General features: G+C 35.7%; 1 protein-coding gene across 1 annotated transcript in view; it reads right to left on the minus strand.

Annotated features, from left to right (window-relative positions):
* The window catches only part of LOC124630954 (somatostatin receptor type 2-like), a 139,862-nt gene that overhangs the window by 15,159 nt on the left and 97,233 nt on the right, over positions 1–27,470 (minus strand). The window contains exon 4 of the mRNA XM_047165005.1: positions 17,278–17,314. The gene's annotated coding sequence lies outside the window, so the exon portion shown is untranslated. The remainder of the gene's footprint in view (positions 1–17,277; positions 17,315–27,470) is intronic.

A 27,470-nucleotide genomic window follows, 5' to 3' on the forward strand; every position in this document is an offset into this window, starting at 1 on the left:
TTTTATCTCGCCATACAAAAGATAAAAGACAGCGATACTGACGCCCAAGCTTTTTGATAATAACTGTCAAAAATGGGTCAATGAAAAATGTATAAAAATTGAACATTCTGATATACTTCATCGTCATCAAAAAATTACTTAAGAGGTACTTCAGTGATAATAAAGAGAGTCTAAAAGGATCCTTTTAATCCTATCAACTATGGATATGCAGACGCGAGTATTCAAAAGTTACTTGTGTATTATACTTAACATAAGCAAATATAATGTGTCTAAAATACACAATTATGGAAATTATTTCGTAAAAAGTACTATCGATTCAAACTAACATAAGTCCTTGCGTTTTATTCGCCCAACGCTTTCATACTGTATATCGGTACCTATAGGTAGGTATTATTCAACAACCAATAGATACAAATATAAAATTAAGTTTAAACCAAAACATCTAGGATTAGAACCAACTGTAACTAACATTTGAGTCAAGGATAAATCCGTTTATTATTCCAGCATCCTTAACATAAACAATACAATCACACGATTTGTGTATTTTCCCGTCAGTAGCACTTGTCATCGCTATCATAGTCGGCGCAGGCGCATGCGTGGCTGCCAAACCACTATCATTTGCAGCACACAAGTGTTTTCTACTCGCTATCATCGCTTGTCTAGTAAAGAGCAATATTTTGATCTAAACAATACAGCTGCCACTCGAATGCATCAGAAACGCATAATTTATTTAACAAATTGGATGTTGATTGCTAATTTGTTTACTGAAAAATGATAAAAATATCTTTTAGCCTTACAAGAAATCAAATATCGCAAAATCGTTACGAAAATACGACAAAAAGATGTCGTCAGTGTAGTTTGTAAGTAGGTACTCGAAGGGTACATACACGTATGGCGTAAAACATAACATTAACGAGTCATACATACCTACAACGAAATAAATAGATCACCGATCATTTTATAAATATTTACCATTTTTATTATAAAACGAATTGCCACTAAACAACGACAAGATAGACCTAATACATATGTATATAAGTATATAGATGCGCGACGTGTAATGTGTATGTATGCGCGTGAGCACGCAGCCGAGCCGCAATAAACGTGATTTGTGCGCAAATTCGCTTTCACTATCAATCTTATTTAAGATCTATAGATTGTATCGTGGGAACACGGAATCTACTGGAATGCCTTGTTTTTGTGTTGGAATGAGAATAACGACTAGATTTTTTCTCTTATAGTATACAAACGTACGAGTTAACAGTGAAATAGATTTGGTTTTCCATGAAATTGCATTTCAGATACAGTTATAACCGTTATTTCTGTTCAAGGGTAAATCAGCTCAGTTTAAACTAGAGGAGGAAGTGATCTTTATGCATTGAACTATCACCCGCATAATCATCGAGTTAGTTCTCCTGTTAAACCAGCAATTAATGAGTGAGGGATATAAGATTATGTACATTTTTTTTACACATTTTCCATATACAGGGTTATTTTTCATTCACCATCCAAATTTAAAAATCGAGGACTTTTAATTAATTTATTTTCATATGTGAAACATTATAATCAAATAATAACAAAAACAAAAAAAAACATCCAAAAGAAAATATCCGAAAATAAACAGAATGTAGAGACACGCAGCAAGGTTATTGACCTCGCTCGCTCGCTGCGATTGATGTAGGTACCTACGCGGTCTTACTTAAAAGGGTTGATTCCAATTTTCCCTTCATACTTTACGGGCTTAGGACCGACATAATAAAATAATGAATGTGAAATCACTGGTTTTTATTATGGCGTATTTAAAAAATTGGAATCAACTAGCTATTTACAATAATTCAACTTACCAAATAAACTCGATTAACCTACAAATTACGTGTACTTCAGTAATTGTTCAAAATGGAGTCCGTTTCTCTCAATACACAAACGTGCACGTTTTTCTAAACTATTTTTTAATAAGTTTAAAGTATCTGTTTGATTTTTAATTTCATTAAATGCATTTATTATTTTACTACGGAGGTCCTCAACACTTTGTGCTTCTTCAACGTAAACACGTCTTTTAACTTCACCCCATAAAAAAAAATCAAGTGGCGTTAAATCTGGTGACCTGGCAGGCCATAGGACAGGCCCTCCGCGACCAATCCATCTATCGCCATACTTATTATTTAAAAACTCACGCACTGCACTTGTGTAATGAGGTGGTGCACCGTCATGCTGATAATAATGATTGTTGTAGTATGAAAGTGGCACCTCGTCTATTAAGTCTTCAATAACACCACGTAACATGTTTAAATAATTAGTACCCGTCAAGCGTCCTTCAATAAAAATCGGTCCCACGATAACATTACCGATAATACCTGCCCAAACATTCGCACTAAAACGCACTTGATGGTAGTTATTTCTAATAACGTGGGGGTTGCTTAACGCCCAATAATGTTCGTTTCGGCTGTTATAAATTCCGATTCGCGTAAATAATGCTTCATCAGTCCACAAAATGTTACAATTAATGTTTCTTAACAGCCATTCACAAAACACGATTCTAGCGGGTCCATCGTTATCGTGAAGAGATTGCACTGGTTGGTAATGGTATGGGTGATAACCAGATGAATTCAGCAGCTTCCACACGTAATACTGACTGACACCGAAGCGCCGAGCAGCGTCGTTAGTGCTAGCGCAGGGGTCACGTTCGAAAAACTCGAGTACAGAATTTTCGACTGCTGGTGTTATTTCGTTGTGACCGCCACGACTTGTTGCATGGGCTGGTGTGATAAACTGCCCATAATCTAACAACCTTTGGTTTGCGGCTAAAATTGTTTGTCTATTAGGCACTCGCGAATTAATACCTCGTCTTTGTAAACGCGGTAAACTTTCTGCACTGTACATTCTTTGCGCACCATTTAAACTTTCGCCACTTAAAATGTAGCACCTGACCATTTCAAAATACTCTGCATTAGAATAAAAAGTCGCCATGTCGTGCGATGATAACCGACCGGAATTCGGAATCGAAAATGCAGCGAGAGCGACAAAAATATGGCACACGTTCGCACGTAACTAGGTCACGGTCAACTAAACAAAAAGTCACCGGCGCTTGGCCGACCGGGGGCTGTGCGGGGTGCGGGGTATGAGGGAGGGGGGCGTAGTGCCGGTAGTACGATGTCGGGCGTAGTGCATGCTGTTTTTTGTGTGCGTTTCCCGAATCTTGAGGCAAGCGCGCCATGTTCAACAACCGAACTGTGTGTATTCCACACGTTGTGATTTTAGTAGCGGACAATGATGAAAATCATCTAATATTTTTTATATTTTTTTATTTGATTAATTGATTAGGTTACCGATTCTAAATCATTTCTGAAAATTTGGATGGTGGTTGAAAATTAACCCTGTATTATCACTTACTGCCATCTAATTTAAGCCGAATAATTATTTATTTATGGTCTCAATATTAGTGAAGCATTTTAAGAAAAAGCCTTTATTAAAGCCTCAAGTAGTTACAAAGCCGTGTATTTGTCACCGAAACGCACATGATCCAACGTCATCCGGCCTCTTTGTAAACCGTAGTTCTTTTTGTTCGCGTTTGTTTCAACTGTTCCCTTTGTAGTGGCTGCCAGTGTAATGTGTGTTTGTAGAGGACTTGCCGCCCCTGTGTGCAACTGTAGTTTGCTTCGTTAAGATTACTTTTGGCTCAGAAGTGTAGCTGGAGTTCATTTGTTTTGGCTTTTGTGGAATTAATCTATTCGGTTGTCCATTTTGTGATTTATTGAGCTTTTTATTAGTAAGCATTAAATCAGGATAGTGCCTGTTTTGTACTCACTGTGAGGAAATAAATAAAGTTATATGCGATAAACGCATATAAAGATATAAATCATTACGTTTGTAACTGTCAATATTATCTGTCGTGTTGGAAAATTCTACCTATTAGTATTGTACATTGTAGGACTGGAAAACCATTTCAGAGCGTCATTAATCTCTCACAGGTAAATCAATACATTCCTATCAAAGAAAAATGATTTTAATAGAAAAATGCTACCTTTACGCATCATGATAAGTTCAGAAGCGTGATTTGACTGTCAATATCTGATTTCAGCATATTTCATAATATGAAAACATTATTTCTTCAGCATTCTGAAATCAAGGTTGAAGCGACTTCTCGTATTAATATTAAATACATATTCGATAGTATGGCCTCGATTATCGGTAAGAAGAGTTTTCGGGAGTTCCCTAGAGGGCAGTTCGTATTTTAGATTCTATAATATCTATATCATCTTGTACGGTTTAGAGTTTTGAAATAAAAGTACCTTTGGTTTGAGTTTGAGCAGTTTTCAGTATCGGCGAAAGAAAACCCCCGTAAGAATACAATAAAGCTTAAAAGCTCATGAATAGGATAATACCTACGAAATTCTGATAGTTATGTTTTGCACAAACATTCCAAATTTTGAAATACAAATATAACATCGTATCCAAAGTCTACAGCTAAAACTACTAGCTATCATCATCCACATTTAGGCGAATTGAAATGTATCCAAACAATGGTTCAGTTTGTGCGATTCAACAAACGTTTGTAACAATGTAAACATATCTGTCTTAGCAATCGTCATTATCACATAACGTATTCATTCTAAGAGGTAACCTAGAACCATTTGTAAATCGAGGGCACTCATGGTTAAGCATAAACTATCAGCAACGAAAATTCGGATTCAAGTATTTTCATGTAAAAATCGAATAACTATTAATAAATTCTCTAATTAAATACGCTCTTGTACGATAATGTTACTATAACTTACTCTTCGCACGTCAAAAACCTGGGTGTGCTAATGGACAGTCACTTGTCTTGGGGTAAACACATTGCGGAAGTAAGCAGGAGAGTATTTTGCACGTTTCAGTCTCTCAAACGGCTCCAAAAGTTCCTGCCTTTTTCAACAAAAATTACTCTCGCTCAGTCGCTTCTTCTCCCACTTTTAGATTATGCTGATGTCTGTTTCCTTGATGCGACTGAGGAACTTCTAGATAAGCTCGAACGTCTGCAGAATCTGTGCATCCGCTTCATTTTCGGGCTCAGGAAGTACGACCACGTGTCGGAATTTCGAAGTCGGTTGAAGTGGTTGCCTATTCGGCGGCGTCGAGATGCTCACATTCTTTCTTTTCTTTTCTCTCTTCTCTACAATCCTCGCTCACCAAGATATCTTCGGGAACGTTTTGAGTTTCTTGTTCCGAGAGGCAAACCTTGTCGCACTTCCTCATCTCTCCTTCTTCGTGTCCCTTCCCACACTACGAGCCGCTATGATGGATCGTTCACTGTTCGTGCTGTGAGACTGTGGAATTCCCTTCCACATTCGATACGCGAAAGCCCATCGTTGGGTGCATTCAAGCGACGAGTAAAGGAATACTATTTATCGACATGAATGATATTTATATTCGTATGTATATATATATATATTATATGTATTATGTTTATGTATTGTGTAGTTTTACTACATATATATGTTTAGTATATTGTTATTTGATATTTTTGTTTAGTTTTCAATGTTTGTTGTGCACTTTTTAATCTACCCTACCACTATCAAATCTCTCCATGGCTTTAAGGTTGGCTGTAAGAGAACCCAATTCTGGGTTAAGCTCGCCATTGTACATAAACTGTCTTTTTTTTTTTTATTATTATGTATTGTTAAGTGTGCAATAAAGAATAGTAGAAAATATAATAAGTGTATAACTATATAACATAAAATGTTCCTAACTGGATTGTCACATCTCCAGGCAGTCCTGATATTTGTTTACCATTTAATTGATCGTATCAGTACAATGTGGCACAAAACAACTATCAAAAGGAATATAAAAATAATGTCGTTCCGCTACAAATGTTTACGAGTTAGTCCGAGATAAGGTGGGCGGTCGCGCTCCATTGGGACATAATGGGGATCTGCGCAGTTTTGGTCAAACCACTACACAACTATGTAATACTTATATAGTTGGGAACTGATGATTATTTGGTATCACTCACCGAGTTATGAAAGAACAAAGTAAAAAAGTAGTTTTGGATATATATACATATTAAGAATATTAGTTATACCTAAAGGGGAAGCAAAGGAGTAAGTATAGAAAGAGAGGGACCTAGGGAACTTTATTATTTTGTTGTGGTCGTTTTATTTCTATACCCAATCTACAAATCCCAATATATGTACAAATTAAAAATATCAATGATGTATACATACAAGCGAAGTACCTAGCAGCAATTTTTTTACAGCAGTATTTCAAGACCAACACTGTAACCACCATGACAAGACGAGCCATAAACCATGGGTTCACCGCCATACATCAGCCCACAGGCGACAGTTCGATCAGCCCGCCCGTATACACTGACTTATAGTCACTTACGTTAAGCTCTCAGGTGTCATGCGCTCCTGGTATGAGCGTGGCGTCCCATGGGGGCTGTGGGAAACTGATGAGGCTTTAAGAAAACTTTGTGACCATTTTGGTGGTATAATTTCTTCCTACTTTTACTTAAAAAAATAATAGCATTTATATTGATTGCTAGTCTGTTTCTCCTATGCTTAAGACAGGGCTTATACAGTAAATATAATTTGAAATGAATACATTCATATATGTGGGATTGAATGTTTCTGAACGATTGAGATGTGTGTAAGATGATGGACGTTTCTAAACGAATGAGTGGGAGTAAGAGGGAATGAATGAATGAGAGTGAGAGATTGGTTTGAAAATGGGGATAAAAAGATGGAGGAGTTAAGAGATTAGACGATGTACCTAACGATTTTATGTAAAAAAATAATAAATAGTTTAGATTGAAATTCAACGGTTATTATTGAATTACGCAAGTACTCCACGAACCCTGATCCCCACAGTTTTGGGGGCTCGTCCGGGATCAGTGCTGTGGATACGATTCGTACCGACGAACAAAGACGCCACGTGGAACGCCATTACGCCTCTGCACGCCGCACCGGTTTCCTTCGAAAATTATTACGACGACGACGACGACTAACGAAAACTACGACGCTACGACTACGACGATTTCAAGAGGATGTCGAAGGATACTGATGCCGGTGGTTCACCAGACCACGAGCAGCTCTGGTACACCAAGGACGCCGTTCCATCGTTCAGCGGGCAGGACAAGACGTACCCCGTCTCGAAATGGATTCAAGATATCGAGGATAATAAAGACATATTCCAGTGGTCACCAATACAACAGCTCATCGTCGCCAGGCGCTCGCTTACTGGTACGGCCGCGCTCTGGTTCCGAGCCGAAAAAACCTTCAAGACATGGGACGAGTTGAAAACGGCCATCTCAAAGGAATTTCCTGACACGTTGGATCAAAAAACAGTGCATGAATTAATGAGTGCGCGTAGAAAAAAACCCAGTGAGTCCCTATTAGAGTACCTATACACAATGAAGGAATTAGGAAAACGTGGTAAAATGCCGGACTATATCGCTATCCGCTACATTGTAGACGGGATACCTGACCTAGAGAGTAACAAGATCATGCTTTACGGTGTTACAACATATCCAGACCTAAAAGATAAGTTTAAAATTTATGAGATGGTGAAAGAAAAAATGAAGGCGAGAACATTGAGTGTGCGCAGTAAGCCTCAAGCGGTGAGTCACAATGATTATCATAAGCCATTTCAACCAAGATGTTACAGCTGCGGCGATCGAAGCCACATGTCAGACCAGTGCCCGAATAGCAGTAAAGGCAAGAAATGTTTCCATTGTAACGATTTTGGGCATATTTCGGTAGAATGTCCGAATAAGAAGCATGCAACGCCTTCAAAAACATTCATGCAATCAAGAAAAGATGGCGGCGGCGGTGAACGAACAACCCGAACAACTGAACGGCACGAATATCCACGGAGTCGTCCGACACCGGACGCAGCTACGCGACTTCCGCCGAAGCAGACCTACTTCACGAGTGAGATTGAGAACGAGAGCGATCGCGATGAGATCGACGACGTCGTGCACGATGTTCATGTTGTCAACACGGGTATGAAGTGCGCCACGATTCATGATGAACGAAACGCAACGTATGACAGTGACAGCTCATCAAGTGACGTTATCGATCAAGATCAAGATGTCAATAATAACAACAACATAGCACTGTTTACATCGAAATCGCGCCAGAAACCGCTGAAAACGGTGGAAATATGCGGTAAAATAACAGATGCGCTGGTGGATTCGGGCAGCGATATCAATCTTATTACGGATGAGTGTCGTCGTCAACTAGGAATGAGTGTTAACGGTGATAGTGTTTCGGTCAGTGGTTTAGGTTTATCAGTGATAAAAACGAGTGGTTCGTGCACAGTGGACATTGTTATAGACAATAAGAAATACGAAAACGTTAAGTTTTATGTTATCTCGAAACGTGAAATGCCTTTTTGTATCATATTAGGCAATGATTTTTTACAAAGAGTGACAATGTGTATGAGTGGTAATTCTGTGTGGTTTGGTAGTAAAGATGACGAGTGGTTGAGCTGCATGTTGAGTGAGGCTTCTGTGTGCTCTGATTTTCCTTCCACAGATCATATTAAAGATAACAAGGTGCGAAACAAAGTTCAACAGTTAGTTAAAAGTTACAAACCTCAGCAAGGTAAAGAATCTCCCATACAAATGAAGATTATTGTCAAGGATGATGTCCCTGTAGCACAACGTCCCCGAAGGATTTCATTGAAAGAACAACAAGAGGTAGAAACACAAGTTAAAGAATGGTTAGATAAAGGCATCGTTCGGGTAAGTCACTCTGAATATGCTAGTCCCTTAGTACTTGTTCGGAAAAAGGATGGATCCGTGAGAATATGTGTTGATTATAGAAAATTGAACCAGAAGATTTTAAAAGATGAATTTCCTCTTCCCTTAATTGACGACTGTATCGATAAACTATCTGGTGGTAGATATTTCAGTGTGATTGATTTAAAAAATGGATTTTTCCATTTACCTGTCAGTGAGGAATCCATAAAGTACACTGCTTTTGTAACCCATCACGGCCAATTTGAATTTTTAAGGGCCCCATTCGGACTATCTATTTGTCCAAATTATTTCATGAGGTTTGTGTCCATAGTTTTCAGAGACCTGATATCTTCAGGTAAAGTTATAATATTTATTGATGACATAATAATTCCAGCGGCAAATGAACAAATGGCAGTAACAAGATTGATGGAAGTTCTGGAAGTTGCTGCAGAATATGGACTGCAGATTAACTGGAAGAAAGCTAGCCTGATTACCCCAAAAATTACCTTTCTTGGACATATAATTGAAAACGGAGAAGTACGACCATCATTAGAGAAAACTGAAGCAATCATGAAATTTCCTGAACCACAAACAACAAAACAGGTACATAGTTTTGTTGGATTAGCCTCATATTTTAGAAAATACATATTTAATTTTGCAACAATAGCAAGTCCGTTAACTGACTTATTGAAGAAGGATACCCCATTTGTTTTTGGTGAACGAGAAAGAGAGGCTTTTAATATTTTAAAACAAAAGTTGGCAAGCGGTCCAGTTCTAAAGATTTTCAATTCCAGATTACCCACAGAATTGCATACTGATGCGTCAAACTTGGCCTATGCAGCTATTCTTATGCAGAGAGATGAAGATGGTAACCTGCATCCAGTTTACTACATGAGTAGAAAGACCAACGAATTTGAGAAGAAGTATTCGAGCTACGAGCTTGAGGCATTAGCTATCATAGAGGGTGTGAAGAAATTTCGACATTATCTATATGGTATAACATTCAAAATAGTTACGGATTGTCAAGCCTTCCAATTAACACTCAGAAAGAAAGACTTAACCACCAGAGTAGCAAGATGGGCACTACTACTTCAGGAATTTGACTTTGTTGTTGAGCATCGCTCAGGAAGCAGAATGCAACATGTAGACGCACTAAGTCGTAATCCATATGTTGGTGTAGTCACGAGAATACAAGATAGTTTGAGGAAAGCACAAGAGCTTGATGATGGTCTCAAAGCCATCTCAATGGTTTTGAAAGATAAATCATATGAAGATTACTTTTTGCAGAACGGTCTCTTGTATAAAGGTGCAGACAAACTTTTAGTAGTACCTAAAAGTATGGAACTTGCAGTTATCGAGAAGGCTCACTCAAATGGACATTTCTCATCAAAAAGGACGATTGATCTTATAAGCAAAGATTACTACATCAAGGATTTAGAAAGAAAAGTTAAAGATTACATTGTAACTTGTATACCATGCCTGTTGGCCACAACAAAAACAAGGAAAGAAGGATTTCTACATCCCATTGATAAGGGAGATAGACCATTGCATACAGTGCATCTAGATCACATTGGTCCTATGTGTGAAACCAAGAAACAATACAATTATATACTGACGGTTATTGATGCTTTTACCAAATTTGTTTGGCTATTTCCAACGAAGACTGTATCAGCTAATGAAACTATAAACAAGTTATTGATTTATCAGCAGGCATTTGGAAATCCTGTGCGCTTCATCACGGATCGCGGAACAGCTTTTACCAGCAATGAGTTTGCAGAATTCTGTAATGCTGAAGGCATTGAACATGTGAAGATTACCACAGGAGTACCTCGTGGAAATGGACAGGTGGAGCGAGTTCACAGGACAATAATATCAGTACTCACGAAGTTATGTATTGAGAAGCCATCCCTATGGTATAAACACGTTAGCCAGGTTCAGAGAGCTATCAACAGCACGTTTCATAGGAGTATAAACACAACGCCATTTGAGTTATTAACAGGAGTCAAAATGAAGACAGGTAAAGATGCAGAAATATACAATTTAATACAACAGGAAGAAATTGATGAGTTTGCTGACAGTAGAGAACAACTTAGGTTAAAGGCTAAAGAACAGATCCTTAAAATACAAGAAGAGAATAAAAGAAACTACAACAGAATTCAAATTTTCAAATTCAAATTCAAAGTCTTTATTGCGAACTAAGTGGTATAAAAGGATCTTATAACTAGGTACGTACTTAGGACTTAGTTGCCCGTTAAGGCATTGCAATTTATTAACTTATTTATATACATTAACATTAGGTTCCTATGTTACTACTTATAAATAAAACTAATTACTATTACAGAACTAAATTTAGTGAGATCATACTATATATGTATATATATCTTTATTTCTAGTCTTATAATCTAGTTGAACATATCATATTATTTATATCACATTCGTTTCTCATTATATTATTATTTTTCTTCGAGAAACTCTTTTACAGAGTAATAGGCTTTTTGAATGAGAAAATCTTTGAGTTTCCTTTTAAATATGGTAACAGATTTTAGGCTCTTAATTTCTGTGGGAACTTTATTGTATATTTTAATACTCATACAAAAAATACTGTTACCGTATACTGCAGTGCGGTGTGTCTTATTGGATAATGTATTATGATGTCTTCTACTTTTTAATGTGACATATGAATTGATGTTAGTTTTTACTAAAATGGAGGCCTCGTATATGTAGAGAGAAGGAAGTGTTAATAATTTAAGGTTTATGAAATAGGGTTTACAGGAGTCGGTTTGTTGTATTCCACAGATTGACCTGATACACCTTTTCTGTGCCTTGAAAGCAGTCTCTCTATCAGTAGAGTATCCCCAATAAAGTACTCCATAAGCAAGAGTGGATCCTACATATGCGTGGTAAGCACTTAGCAGTGCTGTTTGGTTGGAGACTTTTTTGAGCATATAGAGGGCATATGAAAATTGGCTCAATTTGTTACAGACGTTATTTATGTGTGTTTTCCACGACATATTCGAATCTATGTGTATGCCTAAGAATTTTGTGCTGGTGACCTCAGATATAGCTTCATTATTATATTTAATAGAAAGTGGCATTTCTTTTGTGTTTTTATTTTTGAATTTCATGTAATGGGTTTTAGAAAGATTTATTTTCAGATTATTAATTGTAAGCCAATTTATTAATTTAGATAGGGATTCATTTATTTCTGATTCGTGGTTTTTATTTTTATTGTTTGTGAATAGAGCCGTGCTGTCGTCAGCAAATAGAACCATAGGGTGCGGAATAGCGTTAGGTAAATCATTGATATAGATGAGAAAAAGTAGAGGTCCTAATATTGACCCTTGAGGTACACCAAATTTGATAAATCTTGGGCTCGATGTGCATTTAATTTCTGTTTTTGTATGTGGACATAATTGGGTTATTTCAGTGTACTGGATTCTATTACTGAGATATGATTTTATCATTTCTAGTGCTTTACCACGAATTCCGTATATCTCTAGTTTCTGTAGGAGTAACCGATGATCAACATAATCAAACGCCTTTGTCATATCCATGTACAGGGCTGTGACTTGTTTTTTATTATCAAGTTCAGTTAAGATTTTATGTAAAAACTGATGCATTGCTGTATTAACCGATCTCCCCTTTCTGAATCCAACTTGATTGTCAATGATAATTTTGTTTTTTTCGAAGTATTCACTAAGGTTATTGTAGAGTACTTTTTCAAATATTTTAGCCATTATTGGAATGAGAGCGATTGGTCTATAACAACGTACATCTTCTGTGTTTTCTTTTTTGAATATGGGTGTAACTATAGTTGTTTTTAGATATGATGGAAAGACTCCTTCTTCAAGACACTGATTTATTATATGGGTGATGACTGGAGCTATTTGGTATGCGACCTGTTTTAAAATTTTTGTAGATATACCATCCCAACCTGTACTATTCGTATTTTTTAATGTCAAGATTATTTTGAGAACATCGTGTAGGGTAACCGGGGCTAAGAAGCAGGAATTCGGTTTGTTATAATTTAGGATATTATTGTAATTTACTGTGTTCTTAGTGAGTTTGGTTACATCGTCAATAAAGAAATTATTGAATATTTCTGCAATGGAATCAGGGGCAGTTACGGTTTGGTTATTATATTTAATTCTATCAATTTTTTCGGGGGGATTATTGTTTTTGTACTTGTTAATAATTTGCCAGACTGCTTTAGATTTATTTGTGGCGGTTTGAATATGATAGTTATTTTGCGACTTTTGCGTAAGCTTTATGATTTTTTTATACTTTTTTGAATATTCTTTAAATATACGTCTATCATTGTTATTTCCTGATGAACGATAAGTTTTAAGTAACATTCTTTTACGAAGGGAACATATTTTTAAGCCGTTACTGAGCCATTTAGTACTGCGCATGATTGGTACCTTAATTTTTATGCTTGGGAAGCAAAGATCATAAAAAAGTTTAAAAAGATCATGGAATTCTTCAAAAGCAGCATTTGAGTCATTTTTGTCATAGCAATTACTAAAAGTTAGAGCCTTCAAACAATTGTTAAATTTTTCAACATTATCATTACTATAATCCCTTCTGAATTTGTACCAATGGGTAATTGAATACGTTCTCCTAACAGGACATGCCAATATTTGTGCTGTATGATCGGAAAGTGCAAGTTCCAAAACACTTTGTTTACATCCTCTTATGTTATGAGCAATGTTATCAATACACGTTTTGCTTTGCAGACGAGTTGGCTCATTTATAGTGAGTTTCAAATTAAAGCTTCGTAATACGTCTTCAAACTCTCTTGATACTGGGGTATCTTTTAGTCGATCAATATTAAAATCACCACATAGAACAACTTTCTTAGATTTTGTAGATAATTTTGCAAGTAAAGCCGTTAAACGGTCAAAAAATATATTAATACAATCTCTTTTAATTTTTGGTGGCCTGTATATGCATATTATTATTAATTTATGATCCACTAATTCAACTGCCGAACATTCTATGAGGTTGGATATACTGATAAGCTTAGCTTCTTGTAATATCTTATATTTGTGACCATTTTTTATTAAGATGCAGGAACCACCATTTCTATTGGTTCTTGAGTAATTTGCGGCCAAAGTATAGTTAGGAATTTGAAGGAACTTAGTATCATCTGCTATCATATTATGTTCGGTAATGCACACTACATCAATTACATTTATGTTATTGGTAATATTATTTAAATTTACGGTAAGTTCATCGGATTTGTTTAATAAACCGTTAATATTTTGATGGAGGACATGTATTCTGTTATATACGAAAAAAATTACTGTCGTTACATTTATCCTTAACTTCTACATTCAGTGAATTATTTGATTCTGCTTGTTCATTATATTCATTATCTACATACATTGAGCTTAAGTCTAGAATAAGGTCACGTAAATCTTTTATTACAATGTTCAATCCTAGATAATTTAGACTTCCGTACTTTGTGTTATAAGTTTTGAAGGTGTATGGAAGATTTAAGTTGGAATCTAAAATATGCGCATATTTATGTGTCTCAGCATCCATATAGATTAAATTATTAAAAGTCTCAATTCTACTATTGTACATAAGGTTTTTGTTAACCATATATTTAAAAGTTGGCAAACATATTATGAAATTTGTATGGGATAACGGTGATAGTTTTTCGCGAATCAACGTAACTAATCCTATGTAATTATACGTCTTTCTGAAGTCTTCCTCACCAACATAAATAACACAAAAGTCGGAGTAAGTGAAGTTATGTACTTTCTTATCAATGTTTTCTAGTAGTTGCTTGAGTCCAGAATTTGGAAAGCGATAATGGCACATATTAAAGTTACCCAGATCAGTTCTTTGACAGATTGTATACAGTCTATTAGTAGTTTCAGTGCTTAAGAGGCATATGTTATTTTTCACCGCCGGTAATAACGTGGCATTTGTATTAATATTTTTGTTTGGTGATGTTTTGTTTTGCGAGTTTTCGAGAGGGTCTTCCGCAGTAGATGTGTGGCAGTCGGGAATGACTAAGAGCTGTGATGAACTGGTCCTATTTTTCTTCGCCTTTTTTGTCTTCGGACTTTTGGTGGTGACTTTCTCATCCATCTTCTCATTTTTCCTTAGTAATTCGCTATTTGTTTGCTTAAGGGAGCTATTTTCTGACGATAATATTTCAATTTCTTGATGAGCGTTCTTTAATTGAGACTTTAGGTTCTCAATCTCAGCTTTAAGGATGTTTATCTGTTTATCTTCCTCGTCTTCTGACATTTCCGGCATACTATTTGAAGATTCATTCAATGTTTGAGAAATTATTATACTGTCATTACTGTGTTCCGATTTGCTTCGTACACGACGGAATGTTATATTTTCTAAGAAGCAGGAAGGAATGTACTAAATACGACGTTGGAGAATTAGTAGCTATTAAACGCACTCAGTTTGGAGGTGGACTCAAATTGAAGCCAAAGTTCCTAGGTCCCTACAAAATTACAAGAGTTAAAGGGAAAGACCGTTATGATGTAGAAAAGGTATACAATGGAGAAGGAGACGGACCTAACAGAACTTCTACCTCTGTAGACAATATGAAGAAATGGCCGATTATAGGAAAATAAAGGTAATATTCTATTCTATTTCTGATGTAACAAACTTCATTTTACTTTCTAGTGAAAAAGAGATGTATGCCAGTTGATTTTATTTAGTTTAAGTATTGTTTAAAAATAAGTTTAACTGTTTGTCAAAAAGTTGTTAGTCATGTTTAATACCTAAGATATTTTGTTAAATTCTAAGAAGATCCTTTGTTTAGTTTTAAAAAGATTTTTTGTTTAATTTAAGCCTTACGATGTAAACTCAATGATGTTTATTTGGTGAAGTGTCTGAGGACAGACACTCCGTCAGGATGACCGAATGTGGGATTGAATGTTTCTGAACGATTGAGATGTGTGTAAGATGATGGACGTTTCTAAACGAATGAGTGGGAGTAAGAGGGAATGAATGAATGAGAGTGAGAGATTGGTTTGAAAATGGGGATAAAAAGATGGAGGAGTTAAGAGATTAGACGATGTACCTAACGATTTTATGTAAAAAAATAATAAATAGTTTAGATTGAAATTCAACGGTTATTATTGAATTACGCAAGTACTCCACGAACCCTGATCCCCACATATATGCCAGAATATTTTCAAAAACATAACTATAGAATAGAGCCTACCATTAGCTTTATTATTTTCTGTAATTTCCCAAACTATTCTTCGAAGTAAGTTGTTAAAGCTGAGAGAAATGTGGCGAGTAAATTGTGGATTCCGAAAACCGTCTGGCGAAGTCTTGAGTGCCCTAGCAACATTTAACTTATAAACGATGTACGTGATCACTGGCGGGTCCCTAAGGACTGTTCATATCTCATTCCTGAGCTCGTTATCCCTAAAAACTGTAGACGAATATTTGGTAAAACTCACGAAAATTGTTCCATTTTTAGTACTCGCGTGATTTTTATTTTTTGGCGAGAAATATCAGTCCAGGCTTCCAAACGGGTTTAGGCATCGTACGTTATTTTAACCTACGTGAGTGAATGAAAGCTTGTGTATGTATAATGGTCTTTGCTTGTTTTATTACTTTTTCACGCTCTCTCTCTGAATCTTTTATATATTTCTAAATGTCAAGTGACGTAGGCGGATGTTTGTAAAATTCATTGTGTTCAAGTTAGGTGTCGTAACAGTCATGACGTCAATTCATAAAAATAAATAATTACGTTTATTTACAGAGCAATTACCGAAAGGTACGATTTCACCCACGCAGCCAAACACAATAAATAGTACCTCCCGTAGTACAAGGCACTGTTTTCTTTTCAATTATACATCCAAATGCAAACTGATATAAAAAGCTGTCGGCTCGACAGTGTTCGGTAGTCTCTTATTGAATTTATAATGTAATTTCACGTGCAAAGATTTTCGTATTTTTTGTTCCATTCTATTTCGCTTCGTCTCGTACCAATTTCAGAATATCGAGAGGCAGGAATTCAATACATTCGAGTAAAAACCGATGATTTTGAATTATTAAAGGATTTCTATTTAAAGCTTGGGAGAGAATGGGTCTGATTTTCGAGCAAATTGCTTTGTAAACTAGTTTGTTGCTTGCGCCGGTACACCGAGTTGACCTAGGTCTAATTAGTTCGTCTTAAGTTCATCAGAACAAACCAATTTGAGCAATTTTTAATACCCTCGAAGCTTAGAGGAGAGCGTAAGATTTAGGAGGCACTTTGTCGTGGCAGGTTAATGCTACCGTTAGGAGGCATTACAATTAATATACGAGTTACTTATTAGGCTGTAAACGTCCTCGACTCATGATGCATGCTCCCCATTAACTGACAATATAGCCTACACAATATACTTAAGGATTTAGTGTTTTGCACAGAAACCTTCCCATTTGATACTTTAGTTCTGACAAGCGTTACCGTTGTTCTTTAATATTATGTGGTTAAGCCAAAAGAAAGGTTTATTTTAAAAATCAAAAGTCTGAAAATATTTTTTTTTCAAAAGAGTTATTAGGTAATATTGTTAGGTACTGACCTAGCTATCACCCTTTTTGAAGTCATTACGGTGAAATCTGAAACAAAATAATACAGTATAAGTTTAATTGTAGAAGCATAATTACTAAGCAAATGTTGTTCAGTAAACACTTAAGTGAACATTTTGTTTCTATTAATACCTATAGCATCTGGAATGAATACTAAGCGCTATTGAGTAGGACGTCGGCAATTGGATTTGATCAGAACATTGAATCTGTAGCGAGTTTGCGTTTGTCCAAAATACGATAAAAGACAAATCTTTTCTTCTTCTTTATTCTATTTTGTAATCATTTTTTTTGCGATCATCCACCTTATAATATGAAATCGTAACTACATAAAATGAGGGGTTTTATATTTGAAAAACTTTCTTATAATCCGTGCATCAAGGAAGGATTTTTGCTGACCTTTTTACTACAAGACTAACAACAAGACACATTCTTAATCTTTTAGACAAATCTTTTCTTCTTCTTTATTCTATTTTGTAATCATTTTTTTTGCGATCATCCACCTTATAATATGAAATCGTAACTACATAAAATGAGGGGTTTTATATTTGAAAAACTTTCTTATAATCCGTGCATCAAGGAAGGATTTTTGCTGACCTTTTTACTACAAGACTAACAACAAGACACATTCTTAATCTTTTCTAAGAACAAGCCAAACAACTTAATTTCCCTCAGTGGCGATGCATCAGAATTTTTAAATCACAACAGAGCGAGCGTGTGCGCAAGCAATTCCCCGAGCGCCGCCAGAGGGCGCCACGGTGCCCGCGCCATGTATAATATTATTCAAATTCGTTCTGCGGTCATTATGGTGGCTCCCAGTTCCCACTGTTCCCAGTGTACTCTGTACTTTACATTCCACTCGTGTATCTGAGGGTTTCATTAAAGAATTCATTTTTAGAAAATTATGGAATATTTTTAACAGGTTAAAGCGTTTGTGGAATTATTAATTTTCTTCCGGTACGAGTTAGATTGGAATTTGAGTTTTATACCTTTAAAACCGCTCGAAGGTAGAGGGCTGAGGGCATTGCCGAGTATAAAATAATTGCAACTAGAAATAAAATATGCTTACAAATAATAACGATACGCAAGACTATTCAACCTAGTCCCCTTAGCTGATCTTAGCGAGAAACTGAATTATAAACCTACTCTCTAGCGAGAACACCTTTGTAAGTGCTACATCATTTGAGTATTTCCTTTGAGGAAGCTGCAGTTTGCAAGTACCTACATGTGTTTATTTCATAATGATACCCTGCGGACCAATTAGGACACATGCACAGTGATAATTGTCGGTAAATACAATAACTACTGGAGACTGGACTCCTCAGAGATGTAGGTAAAAAGTAGCTCTTCTCTGCGGTTCCCTTCCTACCCAAGGGACCTATTTCCCCCAGCCGGATTAACAGTAGCTTATGTTATTGAATAGCTGCGTACAAAAAAATTTAATTGGTTACGTTATTTTGGCGTGAAAACGGGACACACATATGTATTTAAAAATATCAGATATCTTAATACATACTGTGGTCATATTATTAGCCCAGGAATATTGCTCAAAAGATCGATCGGGGTTAAAAATAAGTAAAGCAAATAATTTATAGATAGAATCATGTGGGAGGATTATCGGCAACATTTATAATTTTACGAAGAATATACTCAATTCCAAGAATTATTTTACCATTTTAGTATTGGTATAATTCTGATCATCCATTGATTTTAACGACAGATAGGTTACAATACGAGCTAATAAAATCACGAAATTAAATTATTAGTTAAATTATTCCAAATAACAGGAATATTGATGTGTTCGAGTTTTAAGAATAAATAAGATCTAAGAATAAACGCTCTATAGGCACTACTTTCAACAAAAGTATATATTTCTGATCTACACGGTCTAGCATAGCGCAACTTGAACCATTCCAATCGTGCGAAAGTTTCTAAGCCACGCGTCAGTCTTTGAGCTCGACAGTAGGTATCTACTAATTACCTTAATGTTGCTAAAACTTCAGTCACTCTATTCCTAAGTATTCTCGTACTGGTTGTTAGGATTCCAGCCGTTTCTAAGTCTACCGACACTTAAGAGAAGGTAACTGGCCAATTCCGCGGTGTAATTAGCGAGGCTCGCTCATTTGAGGATAGGCGTCGTCATCGTCATCAATCACCTGTTTGCAGGTGACGGTTTTGTTACAAACTGCTGATATAGTAAAGGTTTTTAACATTTTCAAATTATCCAGTACGATAATTATGATATGCTTAAATAAAATTTGAATCTGGCGTTAAGTCCGTCAAAACTGTAGTATTGTTCATTCCATGGTTTCTATTATTCACAGTAATAGGTACATGCAATGCATTTAATTTTGTCGTCTTTTCCATACCCCATAAATCCATCCACATTTCTATGTCTTCAATACAAAGAAAAAACTTCACGGTGAAAGAAACGCTCTTTCTCAAAATATTTCAAATATGGCATCAAAGGAAAGGTGCTATATGAAGGTACATTCACAAGATAAGATACCTCTAATATCTGGGGTAAGTGAGCATTCTGCTAGCACACAAAGCTAGCACTCTGTTACAATAGTTAATGATCTGTCAAAGTCTGCGGAATAAAGCTTGTGTAATCGATGTTCGCGTCCTAATTACAAATCGGATCGCTGCTTATCCGCGTCGCATCTATCGCACATCGTGAGTTGCTCGTCGCGCTCGCCGCTAACTCAGCCAACTCCGTCAGTCAACGACCTTAGCTGCTCACTTAGCGGCCGCCCGGCTTCACTCGCCCTTATCGCAGCCAACTTAATCCGTCTTCTTTCACAATCACGATTATTCTTCCCTAAACCCATTCGATCTGAATATAACCGCCACGAACAATTTCAAACCCTATTTTTTGTACCATTAAGCTCAATTTGCAACAAAAAATGGTCCCGCCTGGAAAATATCAGTTAATTTAAAATGAACTTTATAAAAATGAGTGCAAAATTCAATTTCGCACTGTTAGTGCAAAGTGTAAGTTTCAATAAGGGGCCAAGTGCAGGGTTTGCAATAAGAACATTGCCAGCTATGTCCCGTTTGACAAGACTTATTGAAACACAGGATTTTCAGAATTTTCAGAGAAAAAACTTGAACGCTTTATGTTTTATGTGCAAAAGTCTGGAACAAAGTGAATTATTTTTATTGGTCTTCGCAGACGACAGTTTGTCGTTTTAACTTTGTTGAAATAGTTTAACGATATCCATCAGATTTGTTCTTAAATAAATAATTCCGATAGCTGCGTTATAGTGAAACTACACCTGGTTCATTACTGTAATAGTATAGTAATTAAAATCATTTACCATTTCGTACATTGCGTCATGTTGTTAGATAAATACTGATTCAGATTATCTTATTTATATTACATATGAGAATGGCAGCAATGCATATCGTAACTGTTTCATAATTACAATCAAGTAAAACCTGGTAAAGCACAAAGCACAAGGCTTGAAGTTACTTCCTTAATTGCTGTCCTGAAAATATTTAAATGTGTAACTCTATAAAAGTTAAATAGTCATGTAATAATTGACTTATTATTCAGCAGGATTCGGTAATTTTATACAAGTTCCGGGATATTGGCTCCAATACGTAATGAAGTCGAAATCAGAACTTACTAGAATTACGGCACAGGCCAGGAAGCCTCTCCAAATTCTTACAGCGTACGCTGAAGGAGTCGACGCTACAGATTTAAATAAAACCAATACAAATGGCTTTAAAAATGCGCACAATATTCAGATATTGGCACACTTGGCTGAGTCGCGCCACAGCCAGTCTTACTCCCAATATCCGGACAAGAGGCTTATTTCCACGGATATCCGCGAATAAACCCGGATTTCCTTTCAAAGCGGTTTTAATTGGATTTATCAATAATACGTTCTTATTTTCGTAACAAGAATTGGGAATATTTATGAGTACCCAAATAAAGCTGCGTAAGATTTATAATATTTTCAAAGAGAGCGTCAGAAATAGGCACCATATTTATAAATTCAATAGATATTTCATGTGGAATGAGAAATAAAACATGCGATCGACGAGTATTCAAAAACCAATAATTCAAATCAAGAACAACACTATATTCCACGTTCGATTTATGAAAATTCTCCGTTAGCGAAAATCCGCGTAGTTCAGGCATGATCGGCAATCTTCGTGTATCTCCGGCGAAGCGTGGTCGTTGCACATATTTTATTCAGCGTCATGCATGTACAGATTGTGGGAATCTGCGGCCATCTATGACGTCACAACATACGTTCAATGTGAAACATTGTGGAATATCGTAGTTTGAGATATTTCATGTTGCGAATATCAAACATTGGTTTTAAATCAGGAATGTTGACATTCCTACTTTGTGACGATTTAAATTCTAAACGTATTTCCCAAAACTCTTGTTCTGCATAATATTGACTCAAAATTACTTTTTTTCGCGCGCGCACAGAGGGTCTGTCTTCGACAGGCTGCCCCAGAAGTTGTCTCAGGCAAGTAAACACGTGACAAAGCGACGGATTAACTGGGCCTTATTTAACATACAGAACCCATATCAAAAAACATATTATTTGGAATTTGAAAAAGTATATTAAACATAGTTTTGTTTTGTTATCATAGTTACATACATAAAAATTGTAAGATTTTGTTTGAGAGTTTTTGTAATATTTATTTTGTTGAAGACAAAACAATAATAGATAAAGAAAATACAGCTGATTGAAAGAAATCGCAATCATAGGGCCCGTTGTTTGTTAGCAAATGAACTTATTTCAGAAGATAAATAATAATGTGCGTGTAAATAAAAAGTGAAATATAATAATATCGTAACAAATGGAGCTTATTTCACATAAAGATATATTTTATAATAACATTAAACCTTCTGTTGGGTACAACTTGAGGGTCTCATTTTAATTGAATTTTTATTATCTGAGGGCACGGCAGTGCCCCAGCCAAGACTCGAGCAAAGCGGGCACGGCCGTACCATCTTTTCTCGAAGCGTTTCGCGGCTATTTCAGCCCCCTGTATCTTCCATGTGAACAAAGCTAGGAGTTTAGTTTTTCGATGACCAAGAGTAAGTATTAGAACAAGCTCAGTCTCAAAATTACAAGACATTTGAATAAATAGTTTACGAGCTATGAGCGATCAAAGTTACACCATTTTGTCACTGACTCACTGACCGATCATCAAAAGTCTAAGGTACTTCTAGCAAACTTAGAACCTTCAAATTTGGCACCAAGATAGGTTATTAGCTACATATAAAGGGAAAATTATAAAAACCTTAAAACTTAATAAAAACATAGGAAACAAATTTATATTTGCGTATTTTCAAGAACATTGTGTATGAATTTTGACTGCATTGATAACTTTGTTATTTATTTATGTACAAAATGTTACTATTTGTTTTATTGTTACGTAGTGTGGTGTATTGTTATTATGTTTAAGCTAGGTTAAAATGAAATGAATAATGATAAAATCTTTCATATTAATGCAGTGCGACAAATACTGCATGCTCGCACGATAGATGGCGTTGTCCTGGTCTAAATCGCGCTATGGTTTCGTTATATAGCTTAGTATAAGTAGTACTAAAAAAAAAGAACAAATTTCATGTGATAGCGCCATCTACCTCTGAAATAAATCTCTTTCATTCTTAAAGATATTCGATTCAAAAATTCGACAATTTTGAAATTTTTTAGTTTATTTAAAAAAAATGTTGTGTACATATTTAGTTAGTTGCATGTAAGTTAATTTAATTTGTTATACCTATACTTAGAGAAGAAAGAGACCTACAAAAAATAAATAGGATCCCACCAAAAACATTAAATGTAAAAAAAAGCCAATCCTCTACGCAATTCCTCCACCGTAAAAAGTTTTAAGATCGCATAGAAGCCAAGTCCTGTTCAACTTTATTTGTAATAATAAATCAATATTTTGTGACTATATCAATAGTTTTGTTCACATTACAATAATAATGTCTTGGCCGTGAGCACAAGTTAAAAGTCGCTCCTTGAAATAATGTGTAAATACCATTGAATTGATAAATTCTATATGGACATGATTTTACGATTGGACTGATTATGGACTGATTGGAATTTGAGATCACCATGGACTAAACATGCGCCATAGTACATGTGCAGTTCATTGATGTTGGATGATACTGACTGACGGTCATTTAATAACAATTAAATAAACGAAAAGTATTTAATTCTGTAATATTAAATTTCATGTTTGACTTTCCCCTCTCCAAGATATGCTGTATTATATTTGTAGTTAATTGTGCTCATGGCCAAGTCAATATTATTGTAATGTGAACAAAACTATTGATATAGTCACAAAATATTGATTTATTATTACAAATAAAGTTGAACAGGACTTGGCTTCTATGCGATCTTAAAACTTTTTACGGTGGAGGAATTGCGTAGAGGATTGGCTTTTTTTTACATTTAATGTTTTTGGTGGGATTTAATTAGGGAGAATGTATTCACAAAGAGAATAACATTTACAAGTACAACATAATAACAATTACAACTGAAACTAAGTAATATTTTTGTACTTTTCCTTGAACGTTCCACGTGTTTTATCTTAGCTTTCATCATAGGATATTAAAGTTTAATTTTGTTTAGAAAATTAGGTGTTATTGTAAACGAGTGTAGCCTTCAGTGAATAACCCTGTTGACTGCCCCTATATAGCAACTCCTCAAATACGTATCCTTGCGTACTTAGTCGCATAAGTATCTGAATTTCATTTATTTCCAGCCATATCAGATGGATGCCCCCAACTTCTTTTCAACCGACTTCAAAAAAAAGGAGGAGGTTCTCAATTCGGCTGTATGTTTTTTTTTTTTTTTTTTTTATGTTTGTTACTCGATTTCTCAAAGACGCCTGGACCGATTTCAAAAATTCTTTTTTTATTTGAAAGGGTATGCTTGTCATTTGGTCCCATTGTCGTCAGATCAGGATCTGATGGTGGAAACCCTGAGAAATCGAGGGCATCTCTTGAAAATTGTAGGCGAGCATGGGGTACAAACTTTATATTTATGTGTTTATCTGATGAGACTACAATACTATGGAGGTTTAGGGCAGATCTGATGATGGAGACGACAGAGGATCGAGGGAACTCCTAAACGGCACATCTTAACTACCTCGTGTTTGGGCTTATTTTATTAGTGTTGACAAGATCTTTACACCGAAATGAGTAACGACTGCCACAGCAAGGTCAGTGATGCAGGTGCAGTACAGTTTAGGGAACTCCTTAATGGTCGATAGCAGCTATATAGGGGAGATGTTCCCAAAACGGGTAAGCTAACGAAAGATGTTAAATAAAATAACCAAGAACATTACATGCGACTTGTATTGGTACTCATAAGGTTGTTTATATAATAAACTTTGGAAAACATAAGACAGTCTTAGTAATCTTCTTCAATATTCTGAAAAAAATCAAAAAAACTAAACCCCTTCGAAATACCCGCTTTGCCCTAGTGGGGGTCCTAAAACGGGTAACGCCTTTGGGCAAAGCAGGTAATTAATGAATCCCACCCAAAACAAAAATGTGAAAGGCTGCCAAGTTCGATAATTTAATAGTTTTAATAGAAAATTGTATACTTGATTCATTGCGTTTAGTAGGATTATAACAGGGTGTGTGAAAACTTGCCAAGTAACGTCATTAAAAAGTAACTATTTTTAACTGAGGTATGTGTATGGAACTTGGTACTTATTCAGATCTCACTTCTTTTATAGGCGAAGCATTCCCATATTATCGAACTTGGCAGCCTTTCACATTTTTGTTTTGGGTGGGATTTCATTTATTTTTGTAAGGTTATTTATTTTCTTTTTTTTCTTATGATTAAGTTAGTTAAGGAAATGTCTCATTTACCTATACTATCTTTCAGATTTTTGAATATGCACTATGCTTCTTACAAAGAAATAAACTAGATTAACTAAATGGACTAGATTTACCAACTGACTGACACGACATGTTATCGTAATGTTCGTGGATCAAAGTTACACATTCGTTATTTTTGAAAGTGACTCACACTTGGCCGTTTTCAGATTTTTACTTTACTTTGACTAAATACAAACCTTTGTAACGAATTTCAGATCGGTACGACCGTTCGAAGATATATTATATAAATATAAATAAATTTAGTTCGTTTTAGTTCCTTAGGGGTATTTTACACCGAGTATTTTACACCTTCATTATTTTGAAACTGACTCACACTTGGCCATTTTCAGATTTTTTCCTTTACCTTGACATAAAGACCTACCTCCATGCCAAATTTCAAGTCAATACGACCATTGGAAGTGGTCTAGGTTTTTGATGAGTGAGTCAGTCAGTCAGTCAGTGAGTGTATAGTAAAAATAGCGATTTTCTGACGTCAATATCTTAAGACCTACAATAGGTATATTAATGAAATTTTGTATTTTAGATAAGTGAGGGGGTCTCAACAGATACTAGAAATTTGATATGCGTAAATAAAATAGATTTTGAGTTATAGGGGGGTTGAATTTGGCCCGAAATGGTTCGTGTAATATAACCCACGGCCGGTGTGTCGCTTTTTTTTTGCTCGAACTTGGCGGACACACTGCCGTGTGTCTAGATATATGTGATAAATGAATTTAAAAACATTAAAAAAAATATCTTAGCCTCCTATTATCCAGGAAATCTTTATTGTTAATTAGTCTCCTTAAATATGTTAAACAGCTGTCTTATTTTGATCAGTCTAGATTACTCTTTTACGTCAATAAATGTTACATTTGAAATTATAATGCTACCAACAGATAATTTTGTTAAAAATCAAAGAAAAAATATTTAAATTTCTTTTTCACGCTGTTCCTGTTCTTCTTCAGCTCTCTGTGGCTTTCTTTGTCTTCGATTAGCTTTCAGTGGGATCAATTGAGGAAGTGCCCCTTATTTTATTGGTGTTACATGATGATCCTCAGGTTGAAGAAGGATTGTAGTTTGTGATGGAGTCTTGCATGGTGTTATAAAATCCTTAAGAATTTGTGTTTCTGCCGTCATAGCCTTGCATGGTGTTGAAAGTTCTTCAATATACTGGCCTACTGGTGTTGGAGTATGAGGTGGACTTATAGCTTCGTCAAGAGGTTGCGGTCCAGTTTCATAACTTCCACATCCCACGAAGCATTTAAAGTTTTTCTTTTATATTTATTCACCCAATTAAAAAAAACAAAAAAAAAACAAATTAGGTATTTTTTACATTTGAGTCAGATAAATAATGGCACTGGTCAGCTTAATACATATCATAAATTATTCCATTGCAAATCGGATAGTCACCCGTTATGCCCCTACCCGTTTTGCCCAAAAGCACGTTTTAAATTTCAACTACCTTAACCATAAAATAGTAAACAAGGAGACCACTAATTATTCACAATTAATAAGCATATAACATGCAAAATGATAATACAAAACTACGAAAACCATATCTTACACCATATTTGAGTAGTTAGCACTAGCATAATTCGATTTTGGCAAAAACTTGGCTACGAAAATAAATATTGACATTCCATCATCACCAACCGGTGGCAATCGCGCACCTTCACTTACTTCACTTACGGACACCCAAAACTCCCCTGCAAACTCTCTGGCCATCTTGGAAGTAGACGAAGCAGAAGTGGAGTCCCTAATCCTCCAACTACGATCTGACAGTGCAGTGGGCTGGGACGGCATCCCACCGCTAATATTGAAAAACTGTCGATATGTACTGGTTCCACCAATTACATTTCTTTTTAATCGTTGCATAAAGGAGGGTGTTTTTCCGGAGGCTTTTAAAAAAGCCGTAGTCCATCCAGTTTACAAGGGAGGGAACAGAGACTGTGTCAATAACTACAGACCGATATCAGTCCTACCTGCACTCTCTAAAGTTCTCGAAAAAATTCTCAATAACTCCTTACGAAAATTTCTCGATAAACACCATCTCATTGCTAATAACCAATACGGATTTCGAACAGGTTTGTCTACAGAAGATGCAGTTCTAGATTTCACGCAGCAAGTTGCCTTAAATCTAGATAAAAAATCGAAATGCCTGGGTATATTTCTTGACCTTTCGAAGGCTTTCGACACGGTCTCTGTTCCCAAACTCATTAAGAAGTTGGAGAATATTGGTGTGCGTGGAATGCCTCTACACATCTTTGAGGATTACCTAAAAAATCGTAGGCAGTGTATTAAAATTGATAATTA

Source organism: Helicoverpa zea, chromosome 6, assembly GCF_022581195.2.
Source record: "Helicoverpa zea isolate HzStark_Cry1AcR chromosome 6, ilHelZeax1.1, whole genome shotgun sequence".
Lineage (NCBI taxonomy): Eukaryota > Metazoa > Arthropoda > Insecta > Lepidoptera > Noctuidae > Helicoverpa > Helicoverpa zea.